Genomic DNA, 21,348 nt, shown 5'->3' with positions numbered 1-21,348 from the left:
CTTCATGGCGTCCGGAAGGACTGGTTCCACGTCTATGATGACTCCACCCGGTATGAACATAGAGTGCACAATAGCTTTCGTCCCCTTCTTAGCATCTACGTCCCTAAGGAGCTCCATAACGCCCCTAACAGTGGAGTTCCCAACTACCAATAATCCCACCCTCTGGGATATCCCGGATCTTGCAGGCTGAGAGGTTTCGTCTGAAACAGGACAGGTGACTGCATCTGGCTGAGAGACAATGTCAGCCACAGACAGCACCTGGAACCTGTTTGTCAGACTAACCTGGGTGGCCCTAGGTGCGGCCCCCTGGAAAGTCTTTCGCCGCCTCCTTTGCCCTGAGGCGACGTTCCATTCGACCATGGGTAAGGGGTCAACCTTAGCGCGAGCAGTAACTGGGGCGGCCACAGGCAAGGATCGATCAGAGGACTCGGACGTGCTGGACGTTCGTTGGATCACCATGGCCGGCCCACAACAGTGACGCACATCCAATACAGCTTCAAGCTGTGTAACCGACGCCATCACAGCCTGTAGCTGAGACTGATGTGTCACCAACCCGGATTGCATCAGCACACAACAATCTCAGTCCCTATCCATACTAAACATCATGAAAAAATTTCACCACTAAGAAGGACGGACTATCCAATCCTGTTGTGGAGCTCTACTGTAGACTCCGACGGAGGCGCGACAACTGTGTCTAATAAATTAGATTCAAACGCGGAGATTAAAAAGCTGAACTGCCGAAGTACTCAGGCGAGACTAAATAATTCTCTGTGATTTGTAACTTGTAATATGTCACAAAATCTCTATACTTTCCGACGCAAACGAAAACGCGAGAACTGTGTCTATTAGATATTAACACGTAGAAACTCAAGAAACTGAACTATCATAGAACACAGGTGAAATTATACAATTCGCACTTAGTTAGGGACTCTAAAAAGTCAAAAAATCAGTTAGTTCTCTGTTGCTGCTTCTGTCTCGGCTGGTTGATGCTGCCTGACTGTCAAACTGACGCCAACAAGCGGTCATTACCCTTAAAAACAAACGACTATCGACTGGCGCTACTGTAGACCTGACGAAGGCGTTAGAAGTGTGTCTAATAGATTAATACGCGGAGATTCAAAAATGTTACGAAGAAATAAGCAGCCCTAGTTGCAGTGCGAAAAATTTTTATTATTATTTCCCAATGGCGCGTTTCACCTCTATTTAGGCATCTTTGGATTGGTTGATATTTGGCAGCGATACCGCGTATAAAATATGTCAGCAGGTAAATTACCCCTGTCAAAGGCTTGGAAACACTGCGCGGTTTCCTTATTACGGCATATGACGCAGTGCAGTGGAAACCAAACGAGGTCAGGTCTACAGAAAATCTTTCCATCGTAAACATGCCTGAGGAGTAGTGCATATTCTGGCTGCACGCATCCCATGGTGATGTCAGTCCTAGTACATAAACTGTTTGTGAATTTCGTTCTGTGCCCAGTTGGACAGCAACTGTGCTTCGCAGACAGGCGCAATAACAATATGCGTTGAGGTCAGGAGAGAAAAATGTGAAGTTCGGCTCAAAGAAGCCAGTTGCGTTAGTCGATTAATCGCTTGAAATTTCAATAAGAGCGACGCCAATTTTCGACGATGTTGGCAGGAATGGATGAACCATGGCCGAAAAAATCGTCAAAAAGCAAGCGGTCGACATGGAGACACGACACAACGTGAAGACCGAGCAATCGTCAGAGGGGCACTTGGCCATGAAAGTCGCCGGATCTCTACCCAGCTGAGAACGTTTGGAGCATTATGGGCAGGGCCCTTACCCGTCTCGGGATGTTGAAGATCTAACGCGAAAGTTGGACAGAATTTATCACGACATACCTCAGCAGGACGTCCAGCAACTATCAGTCAATGCCGAGCCGAATTACTAGTTTTTTATCGGTCAGGGGTGGACCAACGCCGTATTGATTTGCAGAATCTTGAAAGGTGGCTACACTGAGTCACAGCGCCAGAGACTGCGCCAAAGATTATTATTCCGCCGCCTCCACTGGTGCAGTAGTAGTTCAGAGGATGTCGAGGGCAGTAGTTGTTCTGTTGGGGGAGAGAGTAGATGCTGCTCGGTTGGTGTAATGTATAGATTGAAGAAGTTGCAATTGTCAGAGTGTATTTGAGGAGATTGGCTTTTGATTTACGATGCTGGTGCAATGGAAAATTTTCGTCAATATCTAATGAGGTAAAAAGGTATTACAATTTTCTTTATTGACAATGCCTCTTGCTCGCAGGTACAGTCAACAAAGCATCTGGCTCGTGTTCATTTATTAGACTTGTAATTCTGGTTTCTATATGCAATTATAGTATTTCTGGTTTTTCAATTAGTTCATTGTAAATGGTGTTTCAATTTTTGTCGTATTGAGAAAGACCCGAGCCAGATACACGTACGTTGAGTCACACTACTACACACAGCAAAGTTACACTTGTGCTTTGTTGTTTCTTAGCTTTTACAGTTGCAGGGGACTTAATTAATCAGTTATGTTAATGGAAATTCCTTGTCATTCTTTATTTTTATTTTATGCAGTCAGATTGCGTGCTAATACTAGTCAGGGCCAACCGGTTACAAGACTTCGTAACCGGTCACACAGCTACTAAGGTTATTGCATTTATTCATTAATATTTTTAATTAAGCCCCCATGCAATGTATGATGTTCTCTCTTGAATAAATGGTCCAGTCCTCAATAGTTCATGTGTCTGCACATGTACATCAAACCTACCGATTTCCATATCATTCGCAGTTTTTCATTCTTTTATTTTTTTGTCTTAGAAAATACATTTAAGGCAGGAGGTGATTCTGCTGTGATTTGTTGGCGCTTCTGGCACCATTAATTGTCCTCGCTCATTCAGGTTACCTTGACTACGAGCAAGACGTTTAAATAAATATTCTCTAAGACCAAGTGATGCCTCTCCATCACCATTTCGCTGAGGAGTGCTCTGTGAACACTCCTGTTGGTTGAGCTGTTTCCAGAGGACTGCACGAACACGTTCCCGCTTTCACTAACCCTCAACCACTATGTTACATCTCGACTGGCCCACTAAATCAAGCGATCTTCATCTCATATACAGCGTCTGGTACTATTTGGAACAGCAGCTAACGTCCCCACTACTTAGTAGCTTTACAGGACCTAATGAATAGTAAATGGATTCTGCTGGACACACAACTCCTATGTATCATTACGATGTTTCTTCCTCCCCGAAAAGGAGCCATTGTTAGAGCTAGAGCTGATTTTCCGTGGAATTACCGTATTATCTCCTGGGATGATTAATTTTTTGTCCATTGTATTATATTGCTGGTATTCTGTATTCGTATAGTATTGACAATTTGTCATGATGTGTATGGCACCGCTAAATTGAACTATTTTCCCAGCAGCGCTAAAGAGAGAAGCTTCTTGGAAAAATAGAAGGGACTTTTCTCATCGCCTTGGCCGAGGTGGACAGATAAGCACCTGCGACGAGTGTTTTGAGGGAGTCCCTCTGGTCACCATCACGTACGCTGCCATCCAGACAACGGGCTAAGTTACGTACGAGCGGGGATTTTCCGCTGTGGACTTCGATGTGTCAGGATGCCACCATAGAAAGTTGTTGGGACCGTCCTTCCGCAGCAATTTTATGCGTTTCCGGTCACCTATTGCTCGAAGTAATCGGACAGACCGTAACATCTCCTTTATGTCGCAAAAGTAGCTGAATAAATTTCAGGCTTATTTGCAATTCATTGGTTTAGTACTTTGCTGCAGGAATCTGTTTGATCTACGTGCTGGTGTTTCTTAATGATATCTGTAATTTCCAGTTTTTGAAACGGCTGGTGCGATATGCTTTGTTACTGTTAAATGGTAGTTGTGATTCTATTAGGTTATGTAAAGCTACTCTAAAATGTTGGATAGGTTTGTATACGACAAAATAATCGTACAAACACACACACACACACACACACACACACACACACACACACACACACACTCACTATATATGTGTGTGTGTGTGTGTGTGTGTGTGTGTGTGTGTGTGTGTGTGTGTGTGCGAGCGCATGCACGTGAGCGTGTGCACGCACAATGAATGGTTGAAAAAAATAAATGCAGTTTCTCTTTATTTTACTGCCCCCCCACTTCCGAACTTTTTTTTAATTTACTACAAATTTCCATCCCCCCCCCCCTCTCCCCTCCCTCCAATGAACCATGGCCCTGGCCATTGATGGGGAGGCTTGCGTGCCTCTGGGATACAGATAGCCGTACCGTAGGTACAGATTATATACTCGAAAGACAGAGAGTTAGGAACCAGGTTTTAAACTGTAAGACATTTCCGGGGGAAGATGTCGACTCTGACCACAATCTATTGGTTATGAACTGCAGATTAAAACTGGAGAAACTGGAAAAAGTTGGGAATTTAAGGAGATGGGACCTGGATAAGCTAACAGAACCAGCGGTTGTTGAGAGTTTCAGGGAGAGCATTATGGCACGATTCACAAGAATGGGGGGAAGACATAACGGAAGAAGAAGAATGGGTAGCCTTGAGAGATGAAATAGTGAAGGCAGCAGAGGATCAAGTAGGTAAAACGACGAAGGCTATAAGAAATCCTTAGGCAACAGAAGAGATATTGAATTTAATTGGTGACAGGATAAAATATAAAAATGCAAAAAAGAAGCAGGCACAAAGAAATACAAACGTCTAAAATATGACATCGACAGGAAGTGCAAAATGGCTAAGCAGAGATGGCTGCAGGACAAATGTAGGTATGTAGATGCGTATATCACTAGGTGTGAGATAGATACTGCCTACAGGAAAATTAGAGACCTTTGGAGAAGAGAGAACCATTTGCATAAATATCAAGAACTCAGACGGAAACCCAGTTCTAAGCAAAGAAGGGAAAGCAGAAAGGTGGAAGGAGTGTATAGAGGGTCTATACAAGGGCGATGTTCTTGAGGACAATATTATGGAAATGGAAGAGGATGTGGATGAAGATGAAATGGATATATGATACTGTGTGAAGAGTTTGACAGAGCAGTGAACGACCTAAGTCGAAACAAGGACCCGGGAGTAGACAACATTCCCTTAGAACTACTGACGGCCTTGGGAGATCCAGTCCTGACAAAACTCTACCATCTGGTGAGCAAGATGTATGAGACAGGCGAATTACCCTCAGACTTCAAGAAGAATGTAATAATTCCTATCCCAAAGAAAGTAGGTGCTGACAGATTTGAAAATTACCGAACTATCAGTTAAATAAGTCATGGCTGCAAAATATTATCACGAATTATTTACAGACGAATGGAAAAAGTGCTGAGAAGCCGACCTCAGGGAAGATCATTTTGGATTCCGTAGAAATGTTGGAACACGTGAGGCAATACTGACCCTACGACATATCTTAGAAAATAGATTAAGGAAACGCAAACCTATGTCTCTAGAATTTGTAGACACAGAGAAAGCTTTTGACATTGTTCACTGGAATACTCTCTTTCAAATTGTGAAGGTGGCATGGGTAAAATACCGGGAGCGAAAGCTATTTACAATATGTACAGAAACCAGATGGCAGTAATAATTGTCGAGGGGCATGAAAGGGAAATAGTGGTTGGGAAGGGAGTGAGACAGGGTTGTAGCCTATCCCCGATGTTATTCAATCTGCTTACTGAGCATGCAGTAAAGGAAACAAAAGACAAATTCGGAGTAGGTATTGATATCTATGGAGAAGAAATAAAAACTTCGAGGTTCGCCGATGGCATTGCAATTCTGTTAGAGACAGCAAAGGACCTGGAAGAGCAGCTGAACGGAATGGACAGTGTCCTGAAAGGACGATACAAGATTAGCATCAACAAAAGCAAAACGAGGATAATGGAATGTAGTCGAATTAAGTCGGATGATGCTGAGGGAATTAGATTAGGAAATGAGATACTTAAAGTAGTAAAGGAGATTTGCTATTTGGGGAGCAAAATAACTGATGATGGTCGAAGTAGAGAGGATATTAAATGTAGACTGGAAATGGCAAGGAAAGCGTTTCTGAAGAAGAGAAATTTGTTAACATCGAGTTTAGATTTAAATGTCAGGAAGTCGTTTCTGAAAGTATTTGTATGGAGGGTAGCCATGTATGGAAGTGAAACGTGGACGATAAATAGTTTGGACAAGAAGAGAATAGAAGCTTTCGAAATGTGGTGCTACAAAAGAATGCTGAAGATTAGATGGGTAGATCACGTAACTAATGAGGAGGTATTGAACAGAATGGAGGAGAAGAGAAATTTGTTGCACAACTTGACTCGAAGGAGGGATCGGTTGGTAGAACATATTCTGAGGCATCAAGGGATCACCAATTTAGTATTGGATGGCAGCGCGGAGAGTAAAAATCTTAGAGGTAGACCAAGAGATGAATACATTCAACAGATTCAGAAGAATGTAGGTTGCAGTACGTACTGAGAGATGAAGCAGCTTTCAGAGAATAGAGTAGCATGGAGAGCTGCATCCAACCAGTCTCTGGACTGAAGACCACAACACCACACATTTTCAAATTCCTTGTAAGCCACGATCTTTATAACACATCACCTTTAAAGTCATTGATAACATCATACATACAGGAGTCACTGTCAAGAGTCATTATGCAATAATACTTCAATTTTTAAGGTCATTTATGTGTAAAAATGTTAAAGAGTCAGCCGGCCGGCGTGGCCGAGCGGCTCTAGGCGCTACAGTCTGGAACCGCGCGACAGCTGCGGTCGCTGGTTTGAATCCTACCTCGGGCATGGATGTGTGTGATGTCCTTAGGTTAGTTAGGTTTAATTAGTTCTGAGTTAAATGGTACTGATGACCTCAGCAGTTAAGTCCCATAGTGCTCAGAGCCAATCGAACCACTTTTTTGTTGCAGAGTCGCCACAGCAATGCTACTGTTCTTATTGCATACCATCAGCCGAGAACGCTCATTCTCCTTCTAACCTGCAGAGTACTTTAGAGTACATTATGTTTTCCTTTCGCAAATGGGTTACCACGATGTGCTAAGATTCAGACACCACATCTCTCCATTATCATTGTGATACTATGGAACACACAGAATTCAGCTCACAGAAAGAGGTGATAGTCATAGATGCCTGCAGCTCTTTTATAATCCTTTCAAAAGATGCAGCGTAAAATAGAACACTGTGGACAATCCTCTTTATGAGGAATATCGAGTATGAGATGTGATAAATTCAAATTTATTGGAAGACTGAAGCGTTTCTCATGACCGTGGTATTACGCATTCTTGTATGATTCCTTGTAAGTTTAAACATAATCTGATGTACTGACAACGTCACAACAGCCTGAGTGGCCTGTACCAGTGCATTCACGTCAGTCAACTGGAGTCTCTAATGTCTAGCAGTAACGCATTTGTACTTGTCATTCATAGGTGTAAGATGATGTAAGTAGTAGTCATTGATTTGTGTTTATGTTTCTCAAGCGTCCTTTTACGCTGTATGTTACTGATTTTGTATGACAATATGCATCGACTGACAGTAGTTGACCAATATCTCTGGATTCCCATTTAATCATTCTTATCCATATTATATCTAATTTCAAATTTTCAATTTCTCTTTTAAACTTTCAGTCTTCTCACAACATTCAACTCCTCATCTTTTGCGGTCCATATAACACCGCATTCCCTCAATAGCAATGTTGAGATTACTTCCACACTAAGATCTTAATAGCTTTGCAGACAAAGAGGGCTACAATGGTTTATTTTACAGTATGCTGTTCCGTGTACAGTGGAGCGTTGCACCGGATAAACACTTACTCAATCGAACTCCAGATCTAAGTACATTTACACAGACATTTGGCGACACGTTCAATGGGCCAGCGGCATCCACAAGACTCGTCCTGGAGGAGTTTCTTCGGAGTTTCGTAATACGGAGAGGAAAGAATGGCAAGTTTAACCCAATAGTCGTTATCGGATTGCGTAATACCGTCCGCGAAGAAAGGTATCCGGGTTCGACTCTCAGTTCGGCACAAAGATTTAACGTTTCATAAATATCAGAGAAACTGCAGTATTCACATCCCTTTTGTGCATTTAGTTCCTCCATGAATACCCCGCTGTTTCTTTGGATTGTTCCATCGTTGTGGACTATAATTTATTTAGTTCGAATACATTTCTAATGCCATTAGATTCCCAATAGTTCTCAGGTGTCAAATGCCTAACGAAATGTAATTTTTTATTTTTCTAGAAGACTTTTTTATGTAGAACCAATGTGAAGAGAAAATCCCCATGGTGTGGAAATGGATCAGTACTTTAAATTATCATCATAAAAGTGAATAATAAATAAAACTACATTTACACGAATCCTATGCCGACAACGAGTTGTTGGGTATGTATTAGTACTATCGTCAATATAATACAAGAGTTCGCCTAATTTAGTTTGAGAAACTCTTCGACAGAAGATTTACTCCACCGAATATGCCATAAGCGAATTGTAGTAAGAAGTTAATTTCTGTGTTGAACTATCACTTACTGCGAATACTATTCAAACGTTAAGTTAGAAGCATTCAGATTTTGAAGAAGATCCTGAACATGGATTCCAATGACATAATTTATGTTAACATCAATGAATTTTGTTTCTTCAGCCCCATTAATCATAGGCCCATTCTGCGTAATCAAAATGTATGTTTTTACTGAACTGTATGTTAAAACAGCAAAAACTCAGAGTTACTATGACGTCGCATGAATCGATTTTCTACAACTCATGAAGTTGTTTCTTGAACTGTACTGTTTGATACATTACCTAGACTGGACCCAACATCCTTGAACTTCAAGCCTGCGTCATCAACAAACAGAAAAGCTTTTAGAATCACCTGTCATATTTGAAGGCATATCAGCTGTGTATTTTAGAAACAGTAGTGGTCCCTGCATTGACCACTGAGGCAGCTTCAGACCAACCCCCCCCCCCCACCCACCCCTCCCTCTCATCAACTCATTTCGGTGTGCCCCCTTCTCCAGCCAGATGACACAGCTACCCATGTGTTGTTATTTTAGCCTGTGTTGATGAATCTTCTTCCACATGGTGTAGAGGGTCTGAAGAGGCATTTTTCTGTAGTCATCAAAGATTGTGTTATGCATTCAGACACTGTCAAAGACAAATACGACACGCGTTACTTACAGGGCCAAGTTATGGACTGTACCAAAACGCGCGATTCATTCTTGTCTTGAAATAGTCAAGAATGTGCGTTTACTTAATGCGAGGCAGTATTTGCCTAGTAGATATCTAGCATATTTGATACACTAGTTTGCTTGTCAACATACCTAAAAGTAGCATTAACTGGTTCGACATGGACACCATACCACGAATGTGGTAAAAGAAAAAGTCGTTGCTACCATTTCTATGGATTTATGTTGTAGAGAAAGGTGATAATAGGCAGTGTAATTAATCCCCTTTTCATTACTCAATTGTGTTATAATTGCAGTAACAGGAGCTACACGGACTCAGCGTTATTAGGATCGCACAATTTTCAAACGCAGTCTGCTATAACGTGATAACAAATTTCACCTCAGTTGTCTAGTAATCAGTTTCACACACTTGGTGAGCAATGAACTAATTCAGAAATACCTCGAGTTTTATGCAGCTCATTGACAACTATCTACGGACTGTACGTGTAAGTCGATAATTCTGTAACAGGCTTTGCCAGAGACAGCTTTAATCTGACAGGTACATCAATCATTTAAATCCGCGTGTCGTCCTGTCAAATGCTGTTGCCATGTCATTCCACACATGAGATCAATCTACACCGTCTGCTTCCACGTAGGATATGAAGCGCAGCAAGTTTGTGTCGTATGGTGGGTGTTCATATCGCGCAGATAATTAGAATCTTCTAAAATTTAGGTAACGTGGTGTTCCGTGTAGAAGTTCTTAGCTCTCTAGGTTAACTTAAATGTAGCGATGTTCAGCCACATAACAAAATATTGCACTCTAATGTGTAGGAACACGGGAGAATAATGCGGAAGATCGAAGAATCAACTGCTAATCCTGGAAACTGCTCAGTGTTCAAACTACGGACCATGATTTGCTTATCAGGGGAACGATTTCTTGTTCCCGTTGCTTCCGCTGACAGAGATTGATGAAAGTGGGTGGTTGTACTCGTATGTTTCTATCTACGTCTTATCCTCAACACCCGTCTCTCGTAACGTCTTTGACTGTATTTTAAATGCTAATCCTCATTTTTCCCTTAAATCAAAGGTTTATATGCTGTCCGATATTTTCCCCATTGATGTAGAATGTTCCCAGGTGTCTCGTTTGCGTCTTCAATCTGGTCAATTACTTTCTATCGACGTCTTTGTCTTCTTTATACCATTGTTTCCTACGACAGAGCAAAGAACCGCTGTGAATGGCAGAGTAAACACCTAATTCCTCCTAACTTATTCAGCACTGTCGCTACGTTTTCACTTCAGATTCCCTCCGTGTGTTATCGTCAGCATTTTCCAGTAATATCTACAGCGCGCAAGTTTCTTCGCCATATAACCATATCTCTCCTACAAGGTTTCCTGGTATTGGGGCAGACACTTTGTGAAATAGCAGAGAGGGTTCAAAAATGGCTCTAAGCACTATGGGACTCAACATCTTAGGTCATCAGTCCCTAGACTTAGAACTACTTAAACCTAACTAACCTAAGGACATCACACACATCCATGCCCGAGGCAGGAATCGAACCTGCGACCGTAACAGCAGCAGAGGGAAATGATTATAGTACAAAACATATATTCGTAATATTACCATAGTATATGTAGGTATGGAGCCCCACCTGATGGCCCACTTACACAGTGAAGCCTCTCTTCAAGCGCACGGTGATGCCACACGCGGTGGGAAGCACTGTTGTGCTTCTGGGATTTTCGAACAAATGAAAAAATTGAATGTGAAGTACAACACTTGGTATTATCCTCCTCTCTAGAGAGAAGTTACAAAATAAAAGCCGCCCCGAGAGCTCGCACACGAGGCACATTAAGTAGTTCCGAGATGCAGCGCAGACCCCTCATTCATACATTTCACTTGGCTGTGTAAATTTCCCGCTTAGAGCAGTACCTATACTATGTCACTGGAATTACGTACCATGCTTTCTGAAAAACAAATCTTACTTCATTAGAACAGAGTTTACCTTGACACGGATGTCAGATTAATTATTTTATAACAATGGTGCATTAATTACACGTGTGCGTAATGTCGCACTCCTCTGAAGTACGACGACAGTCATTTACGGTTTGCCGTTTCGTCGATAAGCGTGACAAATTGATATTTCTTTCCTGCAGATATTTTATTTAAAAATTCTGATTATCAGTTGGCGGTTGTCACTCAGTTGACATTAACGTTTTTTTTTTTATTTCCTCACAGCAGTAATATATCACCTGTCATCGAGGTACATCCAGACCAATAGACTGAAACGAACATCAGTGCCTTAAAAGCAATACATAAATCATGCCGACAACTAACAGCTTTCATCGGTTATCGCAGCGGCTTTCCGCACAAGTAGCTCTTAGCTACTCGGCACATTCTTCAGTGCTTTATTTCTTCTCATGCTCAGTGTGCAGTGTCATTACCATGTGACTCACGATCAGACTATGTATGTGTCATCCGTATATGGATGATGTCCATGTAATAAGGAGGACATGCTTAATGTGTAGTTGGTACCATATTTTGTGGAAAAGGTGACAGAAAAGTAAGCAATAAATGAAGGTACCGCTCATGAATATAGAACAACTGAAGTTCTAGTTATAACTCTAACTTCAGTTTTTATAGTTAAAACTGTTTGCTTATCTCCTTCTTGTAGTCGAAATCCTTCAGTTTCTAAATCTCTTACATGTGTTAAGTATGGATCAAATTCGGCAGGTCGAAAGCAATAAATTTTATACTTTAAAGACAGTGAAATTCTTACAGGCGAGTACAAGCCCTGACTGGAGAGGGATGGGGAAGGTAATTCGCGATGTCCGTTTAAAGGAAACATCCAAGCAATTACCTTCAGAAAAGTAGGTTAAAAACGGAAATAAAAAACCTAGATGATCAAATCGGACAATCATATACAAAGTGTTAGGGGTATGTTGTTGTTGTTGTTGTTGTTGTTGTTCTTGTGGTCTTCAGTCCTGAGACTGGTTTGATGCAGCTCTCCATGCTACTCTATCCTGCGCAAGCTTGTTCATCTCCCAGTACCTACTGCAACCTACATCCTTCTGAATCTGCTTGGTGTATTCATCTCTTGGTCTCCCTCTACGATTTTTACCCTAGACGCTGCCATCCAATACTAAATTGGTGATCCCTTGATGCCTCAGAACATGTCCAACGAACCGATCCCTTCTTCTAGTCCACTTGTGCCACTTCTCCCCAATCCTATTCAACACCTCATTAGTTATGTGATCTACCCATCTAATCTTCAGCATTCTTCTATAGCACCACATTTCGAAAGCTTCTATTCTCTTCTTGTCCAAACTATTTATCGTCCATGTTTCACTTCCATACATGGCTACACTCCATACAAATACTTTCAGAAATGACTTCCTGACACTTAAATCTATACTCGATATTAACAAATTTCTCTTCTTCAGAAACGCTTCCTCCCCATTGCCAGTCTACATTTTATATCCTCTCTACTTCGACCATCATCAGTTATTTTGCTCCCCAAACAGCAAAGCTTATCTACTACTTTAAATGTCTCATTTCCTAATCTAATTTCCGCAGCATCACCCGACTACATTCCATTAACCTCGTTTTGCTTTTGTTGATGTTCATCTTATATCCTCCTTTCAAGACACTGTCCATTCCGATCAACTGCCCTTTCTAATCCTTTGCTGTCTCTGACAGAATTACAATGTCATCGGCAAACCGCGAAGTTTTTATTTCTTCTCCATGGACCTACTCCGAATTTTTCTTTTGTTTCCTTTACTGCTTGCTCAATATACAGATTGAATAACATGGGGGAGAGGCTACAACCCTGTCCGACTCCCTCCCCAACCTCCGCTTCCCTTTCATGCCCCTCGACTCTTAAAACTGCCATCTGGTTTCTGTACAAATTAGGGGTATAGGTGCAGATGTTTGGATAATTTGTACCTTAAAATTTACCCACTTCAATGTCTTGGTTTTTTTTCTTCTACACCTAACAGTCTTCCTGCACACTCATCACATAATATCCTACCAGATGCGTGGTAAGGCAACCGCCTTTACGAAATGTACTGCACTAGTCAGTGCAGACTAGCCGTTTTGCTTCCACGCATCCACGTTTCAATATGTGAACTGCTGCTTAACGGCTTGCTTGTGCTACTTATACTTGGTTGTATTAACCACGCGAAATTATACTACTCGTAATGACTGGAGTTATTACATTGTGTATGAAGTAAATACTGATGTAACGTTGTTCAGTACACTGTCCTCAGTTATCGACAGACATGTTTGCATTTACACTTTTAACACATTATCTATGTACTTTGAAGTTCCTACGGTAGTGATTCTGCATTTGAAAATAAAATTATCTAAGCTTCAACTTCTGCGAATCAGTGTTTTACGTATTTGCTGTAACTTTTAAACACTGAATTACGTATATGAGATCTCAGTTTCAATTCCAGTACATTAACTGCTACATCATGTTTCAAATTTTACCATGTACAATCACAAGAAAGTTAGACTAGACTTAGGGAAGGAAGATCAATTGTTAATTCTAGGAATAAATCTACATCGACCGATTTCTTTAAGGTTTTTATTTATAATACGTATTTCGGAGTGACAGCTTCATTATCACAGTTCCCAAAACTTCAATGAGGTTTTCCGTCATGATTTTGTATTACAGTCCCACTGAAGAGGGTGTTGTATACTGCTGTCCACAAACGCTCCAGCACCATGAAAGCAGCATGCTAAAAGGACAATTCGGCATGGTGTGTACTAGATGCTACGGTATACAAATGAATAACGTTTCTGCGCGCGCACACACACACACACACACACACACACACACACACACACACACGCAGTAGGCGGAAGTAACCAGCTGGAAAGGGGTAAAGCCACTTACATTCTGAGTAAAAGGATTTGTCATAGGGAACACACATTGGAATATCGGCTCTCTCTCTCTCTTTTTTTTTTTTTTTTTTTTTTTTTTTACATAGTGTTACGCCGCGTGTAAGAGAGAAGATCCACCCAACCATAGCGTATCAACACAGTGGTTTAGTGATTTACCGTTCCGCGACGACGTCAGGAGACACAGCTGTGTACCGTGTATCTCTGGAGTGGGCAAGGCATTCCTAATAGTTGAGTTTATGTGATCGCTCTAAGCTTGTGGTTATAGCTTGATTCCAGTGCCTAAGTGACCGAAAATCGATTTTGCTGACAATAAAACAACAAAATACGGCCAATGCTGATTTTCCTTCCAATTCTATCCACTATTTGGTCGTGGTGCACACAACATGCCATGGAGTCGCCAATCAATTGGAAAATGGGCTACGAGGAAAGGGTATCACCGAAAATCGTTCTGCTGATAAAATCCCACCACAGACGGTCGGGTGTAGCCGGGGCGATGCTAGGAGTTATTCTATTGTCAGAACATTCCATCACCAGGACGACAAAATGCCGATGGGAAATAATGAAGAACGGGTTTCTTCAAGGCCATGTGTTGCCACCGCTGCTGTACCAATGACCACCCTGTCGTGGCAGACACAAGATATTTCATTTATGCCGACGACACGGGAGTTGCAACCCGAGGAATAATGATTGAGGAGATAGAAACGAGACTGACTGCAGCGCTCTGAAATCTGGCAGAATAATATCTATGGCATTAACCACGAAAAGCCTAACCGATAGACGACACAGATCTGTGCGCTCCACTTGGGAAACAGAGAAAGTGAGGTAAAAACTGGAAGTAACTTAGAGGGGAAAACAACTGCAAAACTGGTACACCCCTATGTACCTAGGACCAAAGTTAAACCGCACACTTGCTTTCAAAGACCATTGCGAGAACATTAAGTTCAAAGTCAGCAGCTGAAATATTACTACACGCAAGTCCACTAACAGCACATGGCGGCTCAACCAAATGTTCTACGTGAGTATGCTCTATCTCTATTTTTCTCTGCGGCAGAGTATGCTGTATCAGTGTGGCAGAGCTCCCCAAGTACCAGATGCCTCTTAAAGAGATGGGTCGGATTGTAAGTGCTTACCTGCGACGAACTCCGGTTGACAAAAGCTACCATGTTATAGGCATAGCAGCGATCGGATATTACACGAAGAACAGTGGCAAAGGATAAGAAGGAAAAATAGAAAACTGATTCCGGGCATCCAATGTTTGGAAGCGAACCATCATGCCCTAGTCTGAAGTTGACAAAAAGCTTTCTTCGAACAACTGCAGGCCCGCAAGCATCATAGCCTTTAGTTCGTCGGTTTGAAGTGTGGAGAAACGAGGCAACTGGCAGCAATATTCAAAACCAAGCGGAGAGCCCGCTGAACTCTTACTACTACGCTGCCAGAAGTGGAAGTGTTTGAACAGGCTGCGAACTAGAGTGACGAAGTGTAAACAAAATTTGAAGCGGTGTGGCTGTGGACAACTTCAAGACGCTGAATATATGTCGGTCTACCGAAAGTTGTCTGAAGTCTGCTTGCGGGAGAATCTGGTTTCAGCAAATGTTCCAGCATTCAAGAGTGCCGAATTTTGGGCCTCAAAATCAATGTGACATGTGCATATTGTAAGTATATTTTGAATTTGTGAATAGCTATACTATACTATAAACGAAAATTATAATAATTGTAACTGGAAGAAAGTATATGTGATTCCTGTTTTCAAAAGGAGTCTTCAGGCTCACAAAAATTTAGGCCTGCACCTCCGGCGGCGCTCCGTTTTTGAATTTTGGAAAATGTTTTAAGCTCCTGTATTATGAAATTCTGTAACACTCATCGTGGAATTTGAAAGCAACGATCCTACGAATCCCACTTCGCTCCGTTCGTCCATGAGAACCTACTGACATTAGATTCCGGTGTACAGGTATATGCTGCGTTCCTTGACTTCCGTAAGGCTTTCAATACAATTCCGCTCTTCTGCCTAGCGAACAAAATTCGAGGCTACGGAATATCATACCATCGTATGCTTAGACGAAGAGTTTCTATCGAACAGAACGTGGCATGTCAATCAGCACCGAGAGAAGTCTTCAGGAGTACCCCAATTGCAATGTTTTGTACTACGTTGTACCTCTGACAAAGTTCGATGAATGAAGTCAGAACGGTCGCTCGGGCAACACTGGCAACTCACAACGATGCACCTGCGATTTGACAACGTAGCCCCAACATAGTTCAGTTGAGCATCGTGTGTGTTCCGTGTCAGACCTGTTGGACGAAATGCTTGTTCAGTGCGTTGGTTCTGAGCTGAGAACAGGACAATGAACGAGCAAAGTACCAATTCAGAGTTTTGTTTTAAGCTTGACAAGATACCGAAAGCAACGCATGCAATTCTGGTATGTGTTCATGGGGATCAAGCACTGTCCATGAAGTGTGTGTACGAGTGATTCGCCCGTTTTCGAGGAGGCCGGCAAAGTGTTTCTGACAATTCCCGTAGCGGGCGACCAGCGACACCGTCAGTGATGAAAACACTGAGAAAGTGATGACATTAATCACAAACGACCGTCGGTTAATTGTGCATAAAATGGCGTTCTCCGGCATCATCTCGTTGGGAAAACGTTAGAGCCGAAAAATCAGGCATCAAAACTATGCTAATCACCTTTTTCGATAGTCAAGGCAATATCCACAAGGAATTTCTACTTGAGGGAACGACGTTGAACGCTGCACGGTACGCTGAAATTTTGACCCATTTCATGAAACGTCTACACAGAGTACGCACAACAAGGTTCCTGGTTTTTTGTTCACGACAAAGCTCGCCCACACAAAGCCAATATCGTCAAACAGTTCCCGGCAAAATGGGGGCTGGTGCAACTTGAACACTCACCATACTCGCAGGATCTCAATTCTCCAGGCTTCTTCCTATTCCGTCGACTCGAACTCGCTTTGCAAGGAAAGAGATTTGACGATATTCCTGATATCCAACGAAACGTGACGCGGCGTTTCAACACCATCCAAAAGTTAGATTTCATGCAAAATTTCCCGGACATGTATAGCTGAGTTCAGCGCTCTGAATAGTTACGGGAAGTGTTTATTTCGAAGGACAGTAAGGTAACTGTTGTTCATAGTTCATCTACGTTAAAGTTAGATGACTTTTCACCGAACTTCATTGTCACAAGTTATATATATATATATATATATATATATATATATATATATATATATATATATATATATATATATATATATACAGGGTGTCCCAGCTATCTTGTCCACCCAAAATATCTCTGGAACAATAACAGCTATTGGAAAACGACTTTCACTGGTATCAATGTAGGGCTGCGGCCCATGAATGTACATATTTGGAAACATTCTAAACCGAAAGCATATGTGTTTTTTAACATAAACTTATGTTATTTTAAATGGACCTCCTATAGTTTTTCTTCAGCAATCTATAGCATGACAAAGCACATACACAATGGCGTTGATTGCATCGCAATATTCCCATTACATCCCGAGATATTGAGACGCGGAGTTGACGCTTGAAACACCCGACATGCGCTGCTAGCGCACGTCCTGAGGCTCAGGCGTGAACCCCACGCTGCCCGTAATCGCGATGTGATTGACATGCGTAATCACACTTCCATACTTATCAAGAGGTCCGAAACGAATAATACGGTCTGCAGCCATCCTGCTGCGATTACGGGCAGCATGGGGTTCACACCCTGTATATATATATATATATATATATATATATATATATATATATATATATATGTGTGTGTGTGTGTTACACATAATTTATCCCGGGTAGGGCCGGTGGCGGAGTGAGATACATTGCAAGAAACCTCAGGAAATATAGTCCATTAAAAAACGAAGTACATTATGAAACACTCGTTCGACCGGTACTTGAATAATGCTAGTCCGTCTGGCATCCCTACCAGTTACAATTGACGTAGGAAACAGGGAAGAGAGGTGCTCGGTCAACTCCAATGGAAGATTCTGGAATAGAGGAGTTTCGGATCAGAGTATAGTCCACTGTTAACGTTCCGAGAGTGTGTGTTCCTGGAAGAGTCAGCCAATACACTGCTTTTTCCTACGCACACCTCGCGAAAAGACGATGGTGAGAAAATCAGAGAGATTCGAGCCCAAACAGCGGCTGAAAAGTAATCCGTCTTCCCAAGGCCATTTGCGACTGAAGCACGGTAAGGGGGAAGTAGAAGTGGCGCACCGAGTATCCTACGCCACACATAGTAAGTTGGCTTGCGGAGTATGGATATAGATGCAGACGCAGAACACGGACTGACACAGCAGCAACCACTGTTACAACTTCCATATACGCTGCTGCAGAGAGAGAAGCGCCGACTGTTGTGCACCCGACAACAAACTCGACACGCAAGTAGCACCACTTGGTTTTTCAGGCGAGACCCTGTTCTGCGTAAAATGCGATGATGGACGCATCTGTGGTGTAGGGCTCCAATGAGAAGAAAAGTTAATAGATTATATCCATCATCGTCATATGGACGCAGCAACACAGCACTTGGGGGATGGTACGGGTTACCACTGGGTACAGACAGGATCACCTCTGGTTCGCACAGCCGATGATTTGAACATCAACTGTTACACCTCCTAGTTGAGGCGGCGACTGCACCCTATCTGTGAGGCCTCTGTGTCAGGATAACGTAAGTATTTATGATGCCCGAGCTGTCTCTAGTCTTCTTTATACACAGGGGAATTTCGACTGATGCTGGGATCAGCACTCACTGGAAACTCACCAGTCACTGACACTAATGAAATATGGATACAGTTCAAGCAGTGTGAAATGACGTAGCCATATACGTCATTGAAGTTCCGTTAGTCTCAATGCCTAGACGGGATCAAGTCACTGTTTCCGTCAAATGTGGTAGGTCTGTTTAGCGCTAAACGGACCTGTTGTGCCCTGGAGAGTTGATACCGCGTTTATACTTTTGGAAGCGTCGTTCTATGCTGTGCTGCTGTGCCTTTGTCTGCTGTTGTGCTTTAAGGTCCACTTCTCATTCTTTACGACTATGATGGATGGGTTTTATTTCGGTTTACTTTTTCACTGTCTGATGATGCCCCAAAAGGGGGAAGTTCGTTATTTAAATTAAACAACTTCGCAACCCAGACTGTTTTTCAATTTGAAATGATTTTCACTGTCTCTCGATATACGGCTTTAAAAATTATGCTCTTTAGCATGTATTCCAACCATGGTGGGAAACATATATTTAATTCTGATATAGGTGCTTGAAAACCATGGTGTCTGAAGAATTCTACCCCCTCTTGACGTGATGAAAATCGAGGTGCACACATGTTTTGTTTCACGTTAGGGAAGAAAAAGAAATCTTTGTTGGTGGGAGGGGCAAGTTGCAGCCCTACCATCCATTACTGGAAGCAATGATGTAGCTCATCATTAATAACTCTGCTAAAAGAAGTGTGTCGTGTTTAGCTGTAACTGTTCCACGTATTAAAACCGAGTTCCCTCGGATGCATTTTTGATGTTTGGGAAGAGGAAAGAGTCACAATGAGCGAGGCCTGGCGAACACGGAGGATAATGTAACAACAGTGCGCTAATGCAGTAAAAATTGCTTCACATATAGGACATCTTAAGCAGGCGCGTTGTCGTATTGCAGAATTCGTGAGTTTTTCTTCCAAAAATCTGTTTGTTCCTTTACCCTTTTCCTCAGGTTGATTAATACTACTTCGTAGTATCAACTTTTGACCCTTTGGTACCTATTCACTCTTCCGTACCTATTCACCCACTGTAACACCTTTGATATAGAAAATTACGATCAGCCTTCCGTTTAGTATTGACTTGCTCATTAGAGGACTTTTCTAGTTCATCTGTGACGCTATGTTTCCAGGTCATACTGTGACGATATTTGTGAGAAGTTGTGGTTGTTCTGGGAGTTGTTCCTTGGTATAGATGAACATGTACTCCGTCTTCAGGCCTCAAGCGGCCCATTGGGACCATCCGACCGCCGTGTCATCCTCAGCTGAGGATGTGGATAGCAGGGGCGTGTGGTCAGCACACCACTCTCGTAGATGAACATACCAGAGCGTATTTTCTTCCGGTCGTCTTTTCGTTTCTGAGTGAGTAGGGTTTCTTGGGAACATTTTTGTACAAACTATTGTCTTGTTTCTTTAATTATACACAGTTCGTGCAGTCACAGGTCGATTCGGACGTTCTTCACGTTCAGAAAACAGTTTGTGGTATTGAAAAATTGCTCACTTTACATAGACAAAAACCTCATTTACGAAATGTCAGCATTAATATTGCGACTTTTTCTTATATTTAACGTTCATTTTGAGGAATTCATCGTGTTTTAATTCAGTTGTGATTGTTGCACTACTACACAACGATGTTCTATCCAACCAAGGCTCAATAGCAAAACTGAAAGAAAGGGCAAGCATCTGATATACCAAGGTCAGTTACATCCCAAAACCAAACTTATCCCATATAGCTAAAGAGCAGTAGGTTCTGTGAGACCTGAGTTTCTCCTGGCGTATACAACTTTCAAATAACTTCCGGGAATTCAGCCAGGTAACACTTTCAGCGACCACCGATATTTTCAAGGCCGAAATATCGGCGGTCGCTGAAAGTGTTACCTGGCTGAATTCCCGGAAGTTATTTGAAAGCAGGTTCTGCTACGTGTGTTAGTTTTTTTCAAATTAATCAACCTCCAAGGTAATGAATTAAGAATCTTAGGCAGGCACTGACAAAACGCTAATTACTTTTAATCCTCCAAAATAATGATTTGGGAATTCTAGAGCTACCAAACGAGACAAAAAATCATCATTAATTAAGTGGAATACAATAAAGTTATTCAAAAGACAAACAGCAAACGATGGTAATATTAATGATAGAAAACCTGGACGTACCTGACCAAGGGGTTTGCGGAGTTCTAATAATTGGGCAAGTGAAAAAATTGTAATCATGTAAAGGCACCGTAGTTGTTATGATGTTAATTGAAACGAGAGCTGGTACTACAGGAGGGAAGGATTGCACCTGTTGTCGGAGGTGGAAGCAATGTGCTGACTATCGAAATGCAAGTCTTCAAAGTGAATCTTGAAGTTATCGGAACGCTGTAAAATGACTTTCATTCCGGTACACATTGTCTCGAGGTTGTGGCTCGATGTCACCGTAGTAAAATGTAGGTGTAAGTGGAAGAGGTTTCAAATGGCTTGGCTCTGAGCACTATAGGACTCAACACCTGAGGTCACCAGTCCCCTAGAACTTAGAACTACTTAAACCTAACTAACCTAAGAACATCACACATATCCATGCCCGAGG

The sequence above is a fragment of the Schistocerca serialis genome, chromosome 5 (assembly GCF_023864345.2).
Source record: "Schistocerca serialis cubense isolate TAMUIC-IGC-003099 chromosome 5, iqSchSeri2.2, whole genome shotgun sequence".
Classification (NCBI taxonomy): domain Eukaryota; kingdom Metazoa; phylum Arthropoda; class Insecta; order Orthoptera; family Acrididae; genus Schistocerca; species Schistocerca serialis.
This window is presented reverse-complemented; position numbering follows the sequence as displayed.